The sequence below is a fragment of the Mesocricetus auratus genome, unplaced genomic scaffold, assembly GCF_017639785.1.
Source record: "Mesocricetus auratus isolate SY011 unplaced genomic scaffold, BCM_Maur_2.0 Super-Scaffold_15014, whole genome shotgun sequence".
NCBI lineage: Eukaryota > Metazoa > Chordata > Mammalia > Rodentia > Cricetidae > Mesocricetus > Mesocricetus auratus.
In genome coordinates, this window is record NW_024429186.1 from 56,624,885 (window position 1) to 56,638,287 (window position 13,403).

Genomic DNA, 13,403 nt, shown 5'->3' on the forward strand with positions numbered 1-13,403 from the left:
TTACTTTCCTTTTTCTAGTCACAGTGCTGGACAGGAGGGAAATGGTTTTCATTTTAAAGATGGGCATGGATAGCATGGTACCACTCAGGTTGATCTGATCACATAAAGCATTTGCTTTTTGCATTTTGGGTAAAGTAATACATTAAAAAATCAGTCAAAGCAGCCAAAAGTTATAAGCAGTAAAGATTTTTTCATGGACATGACCCCCATGACACTTGCACAGTGGTTTATCCTCATAGCAGAATGTCATGTTTTTCTGACCATTTTTTTAAGATGCTGTGGTACAGGATATGGAAAATAATGGTATAATTGCTTTTGTCAGATGAGACTAAGATAATCTACTCAAGGCCAACGTGTATGGCCTTTTCACATTTTTTAGTGTGACCTGCACCTGCTCTTTCCTCCAGTCTCTTCTAGTCCTGAACAATGCCAGAGAGTGCATCTTAGGAGGGGCATGGGGAATCTATCCCAGTTTTCTAGCTCTGAGGTCCAACCAGGGGCAGGAAATACCTGTTGCACACCACTGTTCTTTCTACTAACTACTTAAAAATGAATGGAAGAGCTGGTGACTCTGAGATGGGTGGGGTTGGTTGATGACTGGCTCCCAGGGGACAGGGAGAGAGCACAGTGCTGTCACAGGAGGGTGGTGGCTTAAAATAAGATACCCCAAATGGGACAGAATGCAAGAGGTGTGAACCTGGAAACAGAAAACGTGACAGTCATTTTACTGGAGGTGAGTGGGTTCCCACTAAAGCAAAGGAGAGGGAAATGTCTAAGCATTTGAGACATTCTCACACCTAAAGAAGGCTTGAGAAATGAGAAAACCCCTGATGCTCCAACCATTGCTTTCTTTACTCTTCCTGATCAGGCTGGATCGTTGAGACAGCAGCAGTTTAAGGCACTCACCTGGGGGAATGACCTGTCACCTGTTGCTTGGTCAAAGGCATCCTATGAGTAGTCCTGCATTGGGGACCATTGGAAGCACCAAGGGGCAAAAGACAGTGTGCAGGGAGACCCCATCCTATCAGCCTAAGTTGGGGGCACACTGCAAGGGAAGCTGTGGCTGTGCTAGCATTGCTCTTCCATGCAGTGGTAGACAGCCTGGTTTCGCCCATCCTCCAGAGTCTTGGTCCCCTCACAGAAGTGTAAAGCTCCATAGGGCTTCCATGGTACCCAGTTCTTAGCTTAGAAGCATCAACACTGTCTCCCTCAACTCCCTTCTGTAGTTGGCCCTACATGCTCCCCTCTACTCTTTAAGACATTCCCCTCGCACTACTCAGTATTGCTATAATGTGATCTGCATCCCGTTCTCACAGTAGCACCTGTATTTCTGTGTGATCAAATCTCTGGCCCAGTGGTCCAATAAAGTGGATACAGACTAGCCATCTCTGAAAAACATCTCAGAGGGCAGAAGGGCAGATGGTCCTCAAGAACAGGTCTTCATGTGAAAGTCCAAGCCTAAGATAGAAAATCAGCAATTTTTATGAGAACTCTGAGTAGTCTGGGTATCTGTGTGAACCAGATTAGATTTGTTTCTGTGGGACAGGTTACAGAGCAGAGTTCAAGAGACAGGGAGTTGTTGACCCAAAGGAAAGAGCTCCAAGAAATGGGTACATGTGATATAATCATAAGGACAGTCACAAAGTTACCACAGCTTGTTTCCTGGAGCTAAGAGTATCTTCAGTGTGAAAAGACAATGAAGTTACTGGGGTAAATGCTGGGTTGTGACATTTGATATCAAAACTTAAAGGACCCAAAATTTATTTATTTGTGTTTTTGCTAAGTTGGTCTCTAGCCAGTTTCATATGTAGAGGAGTATCTAGGAAACCCATTTGGTCCCAAAAAGGGTTTTGTTCCAAAAAGTGTTTTGACCCACCAGAGACCCTAAAATACTGTAATTAGGCGTTCCTTTTGAAGCTCATGTTGACTATTCTTGGTTGTCAACTTGGATACATGCAGAATTAAATGAAACCCAGATTGCTGGGCACACCCATGAGGGATTTTTATTTTCTTAATGAAATACTTCAATTTAGATCTAATCTGGATCTTTGAGGTGGGAAGACCACCATTAATCTTGACCACACATTCTGCTGGCATTCTATATAAAGGACATGGGAAAAAGGAGGCACTCTCTTTGTCTGCTAAACCTGTTGCTCACCTAGCAAGTCCATTCTTTTACTGGTATGATAGCCTGCTTCTTCGGGATCCCAGTATATATATGGAAGACCAGCCGAGACATCAAGCCTTATGTACTGAAGAACTATAGGATTCTTGGACTTTCCATTGAAAGATAGTTATTGTTATTCTAGCTGGATTACAGCCTGTAAGGCATTCTAATAAATTCCCTTTTTATCATACACACACACACACACACACACACACACACACACGGGATAGAATATACATGTGTCTAATACATACATCTTTTATAAGTTCTTTTTCTCTAGAGAACCCTGACTAATACAAGGCCTGCTCCTGGAGCCTGGATCAAGGAAACACTCAGAAGCAGGGCACTGCATTACCTTTGAAGATCTGCAGGTAAGTACCTTCCAGGAAGGAAGCTAGAAAGTCATTCTCTCATGGATCCCCTACCTGGTACAGGAGGTAGGTATAGTGGGCAGGACAAGGATTAAAAGAAAGGCTGTAAGGAACAGGGCAGAACAGAAGAAAGTGTCCTGGAAGAGAGAGGTCCTCAAGATGTCTGCAATCCAAGACTGAGCTGGAAACATGGGCACTGTGACCTCAGGAGCACTGCACACTGACTGTTTCACCTCAGTACTTAGCCTTTCTTTCCCTCTGCTTCCTGGGTGCATCCCACCACTCTACAACCTGGACCCAAAACAGAATCCTACTCCTGGGTGAACAGTCAGTCCTGGTTTGACCAGCGCCTTCCCAGTTTGGGCAGAGAAAGTCTTGTAGTCTGGACTCAGATAAGCTGCAGGCAGAGCAGGAGGGACCATTGCCACGGAACAAGGGAATAATTACATTTGTTTCTTGGAGATGCTGGAGGTGGCAAGCAACCTCTAGTACTAGGTTCCCAAAGAACCTCAGACAGCAATGTACTCATTGAGAAATAACTGATCAGCTAAATTAACTGACTGTGAGTACACAGCCCACTTTCATTCTGCCTGTGACAACGTCCATGTGATCACATTACATGTACCCATTTCTTGGGTCTTCCTCCTTTGGGTCACTTAGAACTCCCTATGAAGTATGTGTGTGTGACTCTAACAGTTCTCCCTCTTTGGCTTGAAGTCCCTTCCTAGAAGATGTTGTGTTTGGTGTTGCATATTATATTCAAATCCAATATGGAAACTCTTGGCATATTTTCCCTTCTAGAAACAAAAAATGGAAATTCTTCAGACAGGTGTAAAAGTTACCTTTTCCACAGGTAGGAAAGCTGCTGTGGGTGGGACTCTATTAACAGTCAAGGACCACTGATCAGTACATAGAAAGGAACAAATTCCCCTCCAGGTACCTACAGCAAGGCAAATGTACCACCAGATAATTGAACATATTAGGCCATTAACTGTCAAAGTCTCCAAAGCAAGGGCAAGTTCCCCAAGATAATAACCTGCCATTGTTTTACGATATAGGCACAGTAAGAGAGAATATTTTAGTCACAACCTGAAATTCACCAAACAAGATGGAAAAATAAAGCACAAGTAATTTGAAATCTTTCCCCTCACTCTCCACCATTTAAAAACATATTTAATGGATATTTAAAAATATTATCATTTTAAATAGATAGGCCTAACTAGTCAGGTAACCTTCACAGGTGCTTTTCTGATCAGGGTTGGTGTTTTGAGGGTTAGCATCATTTCACGACTTCATGACTGCTCCCTTCCCCTAGTAGAGACAAGAACACTAGGGAAATGGGGTGGGCTCCCGAGAAAAGGGAGATAATGTAAGGAGATTATGCAAGAAGCACAGGGTTTATGGGAACTTACCAAACAGAAACACTAGTGGCGGGGGGGGGGGGGGGGACTTACTAACAGGAAGGCTCCTATGGCAATGAACTTCACCTCAGTCTGGCATAGGCCAACTGGACAAGTGGCACTTAAATCTCTAGAGTGCTTTGTTCAGAAAGGAGACTTTGTAAGTTGACCACATGTGCAGCCATTACTAGTGGTCAGGGACTGGACTGGGTATTTTCAGGATTTTAGCCACCTATTCAAGGAGTTGAAGCAAGTGCTCACACAGGTCTCAAACTATCTGGGAACTTACTCAAAAGCAAAACGTTCTTATAGAGCAGAATGAAATACACTGTCAAGAGCAACAGTGGACCACAAGAATGAACCAGTACTTAAGGACCCAAATTATTGTCTCAGATTTCCTTTTATGGGCCAAAAGGAAGAGAGGTTTGGTTGACACAAGGTATAGTTTGAGTGGTTCTCTATTTTGATTGACAGGCTTGTGTTATATAATTTATGTCTATTGTTTCAAGCAAGTATGCATGCAACTAATACAGGTAGAAGTCCCAGATTGCTAACAGGCTGTCACGTGCTTCATCAGCAACCTGAACCAAGAGGAGTTCCATGTTGCTGAGCTATTCCTTACAAATTACACACAATGATGTCATCATCTTGCGAGCTCACTTTTCCCTTAAGTCAGCAATGTTCCAAAGAACAGCTGACTTAGCATATGTGCAGGAGGCAGGGCCCCTCTACAGATGATGCCAGCTTGCTCCATTTCCACTCTATTCTGATGAGTAACTGTATCTTTACATTCAGTCTTTGTCTGTTCTCTTCGTTTCTTGCTTGGAAGGGGCCTTGGAAAATGGAAAGGGGGAATTTCAGAAACATGGTATTTGAGCTCTTAGTGATCATACGCATCCGGATCCCATTTTAGACAAAACTTTTCTGGGCCATAAAAGGCCTAGCCTTGCCTTGTTTCAGACAGCATGTGTTCCTCAGCACTTTTTTCCATATCTGGCATCCTTCCTAACAATTCTTCCCTTCCTTACAGAGCTGTAATCAAAGTATGCTGAGCAAACCTTCTACAGAAACTACAGAAATTCCTGCAGCATTCCTCTAAGAAACTAGTTTCTTACTCTACCTACCCCAGTTCTTAACTCTGTTGTGCTTTAATTATGGCGCCATGATTCTGAATCTAGTTCTATAAACACCCCATCAGTTCCCATGACTCCCTTCAAAATCTCTTTCACTTAAATCATCTAGCATTATTTTATGTCATATTTTAAAACAATGCTACATTTACACCACTGTAAATGCTAGTTGTGGTTTTTCAACTTTTAAAATCAACCTATACCAAAATCTAAAACCAAAACACAATTTTTTTTGGTTTTTTGGTTTTTTTTGGGAAACAAATAACAGTTTATTAAGTTAAATCTACACTTAGATGCACAACTTTAGTTATGAACATGCTCTAGACATTATTCATAATTACCAAACACTGGAGATAAACCAAAGCTCACTCCCCTGCTGAATGGATGAGCAAGATGACACACCCATGCAAAGGTGTGTCCACAAAACATATTACTCAACAAAGCAAAGCCTCAGTCACTGACTAATTAGTGCCAATAACCATCAATGGTGCTGATGTAATGTAAGCACATTGTATGAGGCTTATGGATTCCATATTGCATGCTTAGTCTCAAGAAGACAGAAATCAAGTCAGCTGTAACCTTGGCTAAATTTCTATGGAAAGGTGCTTACTGAGAGGTGCTGGAGTGTGTGTATTTGTCAATACAAACTCAAATGGGTAGTTTTCATTGTACGTATAAAGTACATTTAAAATGTAAATGTTTCCTTTCCAAGAATTCTGGGATTTTTGTTTATCTTCTTTTTAAAACTGATTTCTAGCTTAATTCTTCTAGCTTAATACTTGATGGGATCCAAATACTTTGCAATTTACTGAAACCTTTTTTAAAACTGAAACCCAGCAGCTGGTCTACTTGGTGAATGCTTCATTTATACTTCAAATAAATATGTATTCCACATTTATCAGATGAAGATCAAAAACAACAACATAACTGGTGGCCAGTGGGTGTTTGTTTTCACTGGTAAACATAGACTGTAACTCTTAGCATCTCAGCCTTAGTAGTCAGACCCTCTTCACCTGCCCTATTAATTAACAACCAGGGCTGGCTTCAGTAGCGCAGCATTGGCCAGTCAACAAGAGTTCTGTTGCTTTCTTGTTCTTTACCCATTTCCCATCTCCTTCCTCATCTAATGTTAGTGTTTCTTCAGACTCCAACATGTTCTGAAGGATGGAAATATGACAAATTAACCACTCCTGTTTCATCTTATGAGAAGAGATTGAGATAAAAATATGTAGATACAACAGGGATTAAGGAGTACCTTGTTTAAAGATGCATAATTTTGGATTATCCTATATATGCAGTCCTGCTCATCACCAGGTGTAAGGAATTCCATTGTCCAGAGTTTCAGTATTTTCTTTTGTAAGCTGGGGAGTTTAGTACAGTCTGGCTTATAAGATCACTGTGAAGATTTTGTAAGTCCAGAAAGCAGGACTTCTTGTGGACCGTGTTGGATGTTAGGGTGAGCAACATGAAACTTCAGGAGGCAGTAAGCATCCTCTCTTAGGACGTCCTAGAAACCAGAGAAAAGGCCCTATGTTGCTGTGTCTCCATGGTGGCTGGTTTCTCAAATGTGCTGCGACAACTTTCAAAACATTCATAGTGGTGCTTTTTATTATTATTTTTGATTTTATTTAATTAATGTTTTTTCATTTATTTTGCATACTGACCACATTTTATCCTCTCTCCTCTCCTCCTGTTCCCTCTCCCTGACTCCCATCTACACCCCCCACCACTCCTCCTCTGTCTCCATTCAGAGAGGAGCAGGCCTCCCATGGACTAGAACAAAACCTAGCACATCAAATTGAGGTAAGACGAAGCTCCTCATGGTGGTGTTTTAAGATGAGGTCTGTGGTAACAGACTTCTCTGGGATTATGTCCTCTTTGGGGGATCATATAAAGAAAGCAGGAATTCTCCTGGGTAAAAATTAAAAAGGAATATTACCAGAACTATCAACTTCCCCTTTGGATTAGCCATACACATTCTTTTTACACGACAAATATGATTTTAGCTATTATTTGCAAGTCTAATCTATATCTTCCAGTTTATTTATTGGTGGTGGTTTGATGGCTCATTTGAACAGGGTCATATATGTAGCCTAGACTTGGTTGGTGCTCATTAAGTACTCATGACTACCCTCAGACTTGTAGTAATCCTCCTGACTTAGTCTCCCAATTGCCGATTGTGGAGATTATGGATAAGACCTGTTGTATCTGCCTTTATCACACAATTCATACATCTTACTACTTAGAACATACATAAAAGGCTTCTGAATTTTTATGGATATTCTATATCTTTTGGCCCACTGAAGCTTTGCTAAATTCTATGCCAGATCTCCATAAGGAGATCAGATAGCCAAATCTGGGAACACAGGTATTGGGAAGAGGAGCTGGACCACAGATGGAACTGCTTCATCAGAAATTAGGGGATAACGGAGGAGGGGGGTTGTGGGGGGAGGGCACGGGAGGAGGGGAGGGAAAGAGAGAGGGACCTGGAACTGACTTGTGAAGCAACCTTGTTTCTTATCTAAATTTAAACTGGAAAATTTAAAAAAATGAAAAAAAAGAAGGGATGCAAACACCATTCATCTGTTCTTGTTAGATATGAAAGCCAAGTCAAAGAAGATGACAACTCAGGTTGTTCAGGGAAATGACACCGGAACATTCCATTGCAGCCCATATTTTATTCTCACTGAGACCCTCCTTCATAAAGTTTATTATAAAAACAAACTTAGCACTTAGTAAGGGGCGCAACAGTATGAGAAGGGGGGAGACTGCGATGGCCCCTGAATATGGAGCCTGCTCTACAGCCTGTTTTGGATGCATCCCCCACATTCTCTGAGGTCCAGTGTATACACTTCTACTTGATAGAAATTATTCTTCCCTTATTAGGTAACTATCAATTTTGTGTGAAAATATGATGGTTACAAAGATTTCCAGTGCCTACTATGTGATGAATTGTATCAAAACTCATGTAGCTTTTATAGTACATCCATAAAGTAGCCAGGACTGTCATCATCAGTGAACAAAGGAAGATATGGGTACAGAGAGCTAAGCAGCTGAGAGGGGGATTTGAACCCAGTGATCTGCTTTGGTGTTGGTTTTAGTTCCTTTCTTGCCTGTCTAACTAGCACACTTGCATTCAGAAGGACATTAAAGGCTATCTCTTCAACACTGGTAATGGTATCCAATATTCAGAAACTCAACATGAAAATACATAGGCTCAAATGTTTAGCAGATACCCCCCAAAACACAATTTTGAGCACCAAAATTATTTTTAATGAGAGGACTCTGGCATCCACAGAAGGTGGTACTGCAGGACATTGTACTTTCAAAGATTTCTGTAAATGGCAACTTCCCCAAAAGAAAATGAAATATGACATTTTCAGAAAAATGCCTAGAACTAGAAATCTTTTTGTTAACCAGAATAAGGCAGGCAGAGAAAGATGAATATTGCATATTTTCTCTCATAAACAGAAACCAGGAGTCTAGGTTTGAATGCAGGGGTCGGGAGTGTCATGACACACAAAAAGGGACAGTGAGAGGAAGATGTAATGAGGGGTGTTAGCAGTAGAACACACTTGACATAAAAAGACAGGCTATACACAGGAGGAATAGGACCACTGCAGAAGAATGAGCAGAGAGGGAGAAAGAGGAATAAAAACAATGTATGAAATGCCATGATGAGGAGCTAGAAAAATGGTTCATCAGTTGGAAACTCTTGTTTTTGCAGACCACATAGTGTCTCAAGTCATCCATAACTCCAGTTCCAGGGAGATCTAATTCCCTCTTCTGGCTGCCTTGGGCACCACACATGCATATCACGAGCATACACTGACGCAAGCAAAACACGTATATGCATAAAATTAAATTCAATTAAATTTTAAAACCCATAAAATGCTTACTTAAAAACAACATATTAAGAATTGTTGAACATCATCACTATGCATGTTATATTCTCCATATGTGTGGGAAGAATTCTTCTGGTGAGAAGCAAAAGTCACAAGCCCAGGATCAGGACCAGGAAACCCAATGATATTGTGAGTCCCAGTTGGATGAATTTGTAGTTCCGTGCCTTCCTGATGTTAAATTGAGCTTTACTGAGTCTCCCGCAGTCTGCTTAACCAATCCTGTCTCTTCATCACCTAAGCAGAGTTCCTACACATAATTTCCCTTGGCCTTTCCTGAGAAGGTGTTAGCCTCACAGTAAGGGCAGCTGAGTTTTGTCAAGCAGCTGAGTTTTGTCAATGCATGTACTCTATTTCAAGGAACCTCACATTGCATTTTTCCTAATAAGGGAACACTCTGAGCAGGTGTGCTGCACTTCCCCTGCAGGGTTAGGGTTAGGGTTAGGGTTAGGGTTAGGGTTAGGGTTAGGGTTAGGGTTAGGAATGCAATTACTTCACTGAGTTATTTCGTGCTCTTGCATTCCTCATGTTGGAGCTCAGTTTCTCAGAAAACACTTGCAAAGCAAGCCAAAGGTGGCAACTGAAAGCACAGCAGAGTGGAGTTGCTAATGTCCTAGTTCCTCACTAACAGGAATGAGGATACTGACTTGCACTTAAAGGAACAGTAAATAGGAGCATGAAAGATTAAGTGAAGAAATTAGCCATTTGAAGAGCTACAACTAACAATGTCTGAGAAACATAAGAAAGGATATGAATTGGAAGTAAGTAAATAAGTTAAATTTTTTTCTAGTTGGAGAATAAAAGTCCAATCTATTGCTTTTTCATTGATGCAACAATGTCTTATCTGGCCCTCTGTGGATGCACTCTGGGTCTCAGTGTGCTGACTTAGAGCTGCCATCTCATCTGAGATGGGATTTTTCCCAGCCCCAGCTCTTGGCAGAACTCCCTTGCAGTTGTGTGACTGAAGCTGGAATTACTTGCTGTCAGCCCCAAATTGCTCTCTTCTCCAGAAACCACCCTTGGGTCCTTGTCATGTTATCCTCTTATTTGAACACACAGCAGCCTAATTCTTGAAGGCTAGTACAATTTTTCCAGAAGAGCCCATCAGTCTCTCTCTTGAAGGGTTCATCTGTAAAAGACAAGCATATCTGAGTGAATCTATCTTTTATTAACTAAGAATCAGCCTTAATGCAGGGGGGAAGAAGCTTGGTTCTGCCACAATTTAATGTGCCAGATATATTGACTCCACATGGGAGCCCTTACTCATTAGATGGGGAAGTGGAGGAAAGTGAGGGTGGAGGAGGGTTGGGAGGGAGAACTGTGCTTGGAATGTAAAATGAAATTTTTTATCATTTTTTATTTTAATTTTAAATAGCTTGTTTTACATGTCAATCCCAGTTCCCTCTCGCTCCCCTCCTCCCGCACTCCCCTTCCCCACCCCTCCCTCCCACCCTATTGCTAAATCCTTCCACATAGGGGATATCTAGAGTCTGTCATTTTACTCTTGGTAGGGTCCAGGCACTCCCCTAAGAGTCCAGGCCGAGAGAGCATCTCTCTTTGTGCTATAGGCACACGAAGACAGTTTGTATACCAGGGATAGACACTGATCCACAGCTCAGGGCCCCATAGGTTGCCCAGGCCTTCTCACTGACACTCACATTTGGGGGGGTCCAGATCAGTCCCATGCTGGCCTCCCCACTGTCGGTCTGGGGTCTAAGAGCTCTCCCCTGTTCAGATCAGCTGTCTCTGCTGGTTTTGCCAGCCCATTCTTTGCCAATTTGCTCATCACTCCTCTCTCTGTGTCACTGGGTTCCTTGGGTTCAGTTCAGTGATTGTGTGTTTGCCTCTGCTTCCATCAGTCACAGGATGAAGGCTCCCGGATGGTTATAGACATCAAGTTCATTATCAGGAATGGGCATTCGAGGTGGTCTCTCCACTATTGCTTAGCTTGCCAATTGGTGTTATCCCTTTAGATCACTCGAGGTCACTCTGGTGCCTGATCTGTCTTCGATCCTATGATTCCCTCTTCCCCCTATTCTGCCCCCACCCCCTCAACTTCCTGTTCCCCCATGACCAACTCTCTTCCTCTTCACCCCCTCTCTTCTTCCCAGGTCCCACTGCCCCCCACCCCTCGCCGTGTTCCCCATCCATTCAGAGGATCTTGTCTCCATCCTCTTCTCTTGGGTACTATGCATATATGCATATCTTTTAGGTTCGTTCCTGTTTCCCAGACTCTCTATCTGTGGAAGTGCAGACTGGCACTATCCTGATCCATATCTAAAATCCATATATGAGTGAGTACATACCATGTTTGTCTTTTTGCGACTGGGTTACCTCACTCAGGATGGTTTCTTCCAGTGCTGTCCATTTCCCTGCGAATTTCAAGATTCCATTGTTTTTTTTCTGCTGATTAATACTCCATTGTGTAAATGTACCACATTTTCTCTATCCACTCTTCAGTTGAGGGGCATCTAGGTTGCTTCCAGGTTCTGGCTATTACAAACAATGCTGCTATGAACATAGTGGAGCAGATGCCCTTGTTGTATGAACCTGCCTCATTTGGATAAATGCCTAAGAGTGGAATTGCTGGGTCTAGTGGTAGATTAATTCCCATTTTCCTGAGGAATCTCCATACTGATTTCCAAAGAGGCTGTTTGAGTCGGCACTCCCACCAGCAGTGGAGGAGTGTTCCTCTCTCTCCACATCCTCTCCAGCATAAATTGTCTTCGGTGTTTTTGATTCTAGCCATTCTGACAGGAGTAAGATGGTATCTCAGAGTTGTTTTGATTTGCATTTCCCTGATGGCTAAGGATGTTGAGCACTTTCTTAAGTGTCTCTTGGCCATTTTAGCCTCCTCTACTGAGAATTCTCTATTTAGCTCTGTACCCCACCTTTTAAGTGGATCCTTTGGTGTTTTGGAGACTTGTTTCTTGAGTTCTTTGTAAATTTTGGAGATTAGCCCTCTGTCAGATGTAGGGTTAGTGAATATCTTTTCCCATTCTGTGGCCTGCATTTTTGTCTTGTTGTTGACTGTGTCCTTTGCCTTACAGAAGCTTTTTAGTTTCAGAAGTTCCCATTTGTTAATTGTCGATCTCAGTGCCTGTGCCACTGGTGTTATGTTTAGGAAGTGGTCTCCTGTACCAACTCGTTGAAGAGTATCTCCCACTTTCTCTTCTAAAAGTTTCAGTGTGGCTGGATTTATGTTGAGATCTTTGATCCATTTGGACTTAAGTTTTGTACAAGGCGATAAACATGGATCTATCTGCAGTCTTCTGCATACCAGTACCCAGTTATGCCAGCACCATTTGTTGAAGATGCTTTCTTTTTTCCATTGTACAGTTTTAGCTTCTTTGTCAAAAATCAAGTGTTCATAGGTGTGTGGGTTAAAATTAGGGCTTTCGATTTGGTTCCATTGGTCTACCTGCCTATTTTTGTGCCAATACCAAGCTGTTTTCAGGACTATAGCTCTATAATAGAGCTTGAAGTCAGGTATGGTGATGCCTCCTGAAGTTCCTTTATTGTATAGGGATGTTTTGGCTATCCTGGGCCTTTTGTTTTTCCATATAAAGTTGATTAATGTTCTTTCCAGGTCCTTGAAGAATTGTGATGGAATTTTGATAGGGATTGCATTGAATCTATAGACTGCTTTTGGCAAGATTGCCATTTTTATTATGTTGATCCTGCCAATCCAAGAGCATGGGAGATCTTTCCATTTTCTGGTATCTTCTTTGATTTCTTTCTTTAAAGACACAAAGTTCTTGATATACAGGTCTTTCACTTCCTTGGTTAACATTATCCCCAGATATTTGATGCTGTTTTGGCTATTGTAAAAGGTGATGTTTCTCTGGTTTCTTTCTCAGTCACTTCATCATCTGTATATAATAGGGCCACTGATTTTTTTGAGTTTACCTTGTATCCTGCTACATTGCTGAAGGTGTTTATCAGCTCTAGGAGTAACCTTGCGGAGTTTTTTGGGTCACTTATGTAAACTATCATATCATCTGCAAATAGTGAAAGTTTGACTTCTTCTTTTCCTATTTGTATCCCCTTTATCTCCTTTGTTGTCTTATTGCTGTAGCTAGAACTTCAAGTACAATATTGAAGAGATATGGAGAGAGTGGGCAGCCTTGTCTTGTTCCTGATTTTAGAGGAATTGCTTTGAGTTTCTCTCCATTTAGTTTGATGTTAGCTGTTGGCTTACTGTATATTGCTTTTATTATATTCAGGTACGTTCCTGTTATCCCTGATCTCTCTAGGACCTTTATCATGAAGGGGTGCTGGATTTTGTCAAAGGCTTTTTCAGCATCTAGTGAGATGATCATGTGCTTTTTCTTTCGCAGATTGTTAATATGGTAGATTACATTGATAGATTTTCTAATGTTGAACCATCCCTGCATTCCTGGAATGACGCCTACTTGATCATGGTGGATGAT

The 13,403-nt window shown here is 41.8% G+C and overlaps 1 pseudogene; it reads left to right on the forward strand.

Moving 5' to 3' along the window:
- Nucleotides 1-670: 670 nt before the first annotated feature.
- LOC110342820 overlaps nucleotides 671-13,403 on the forward strand; it is a 29,583-nt pseudogene continuing 16,850 nt past the window's right edge.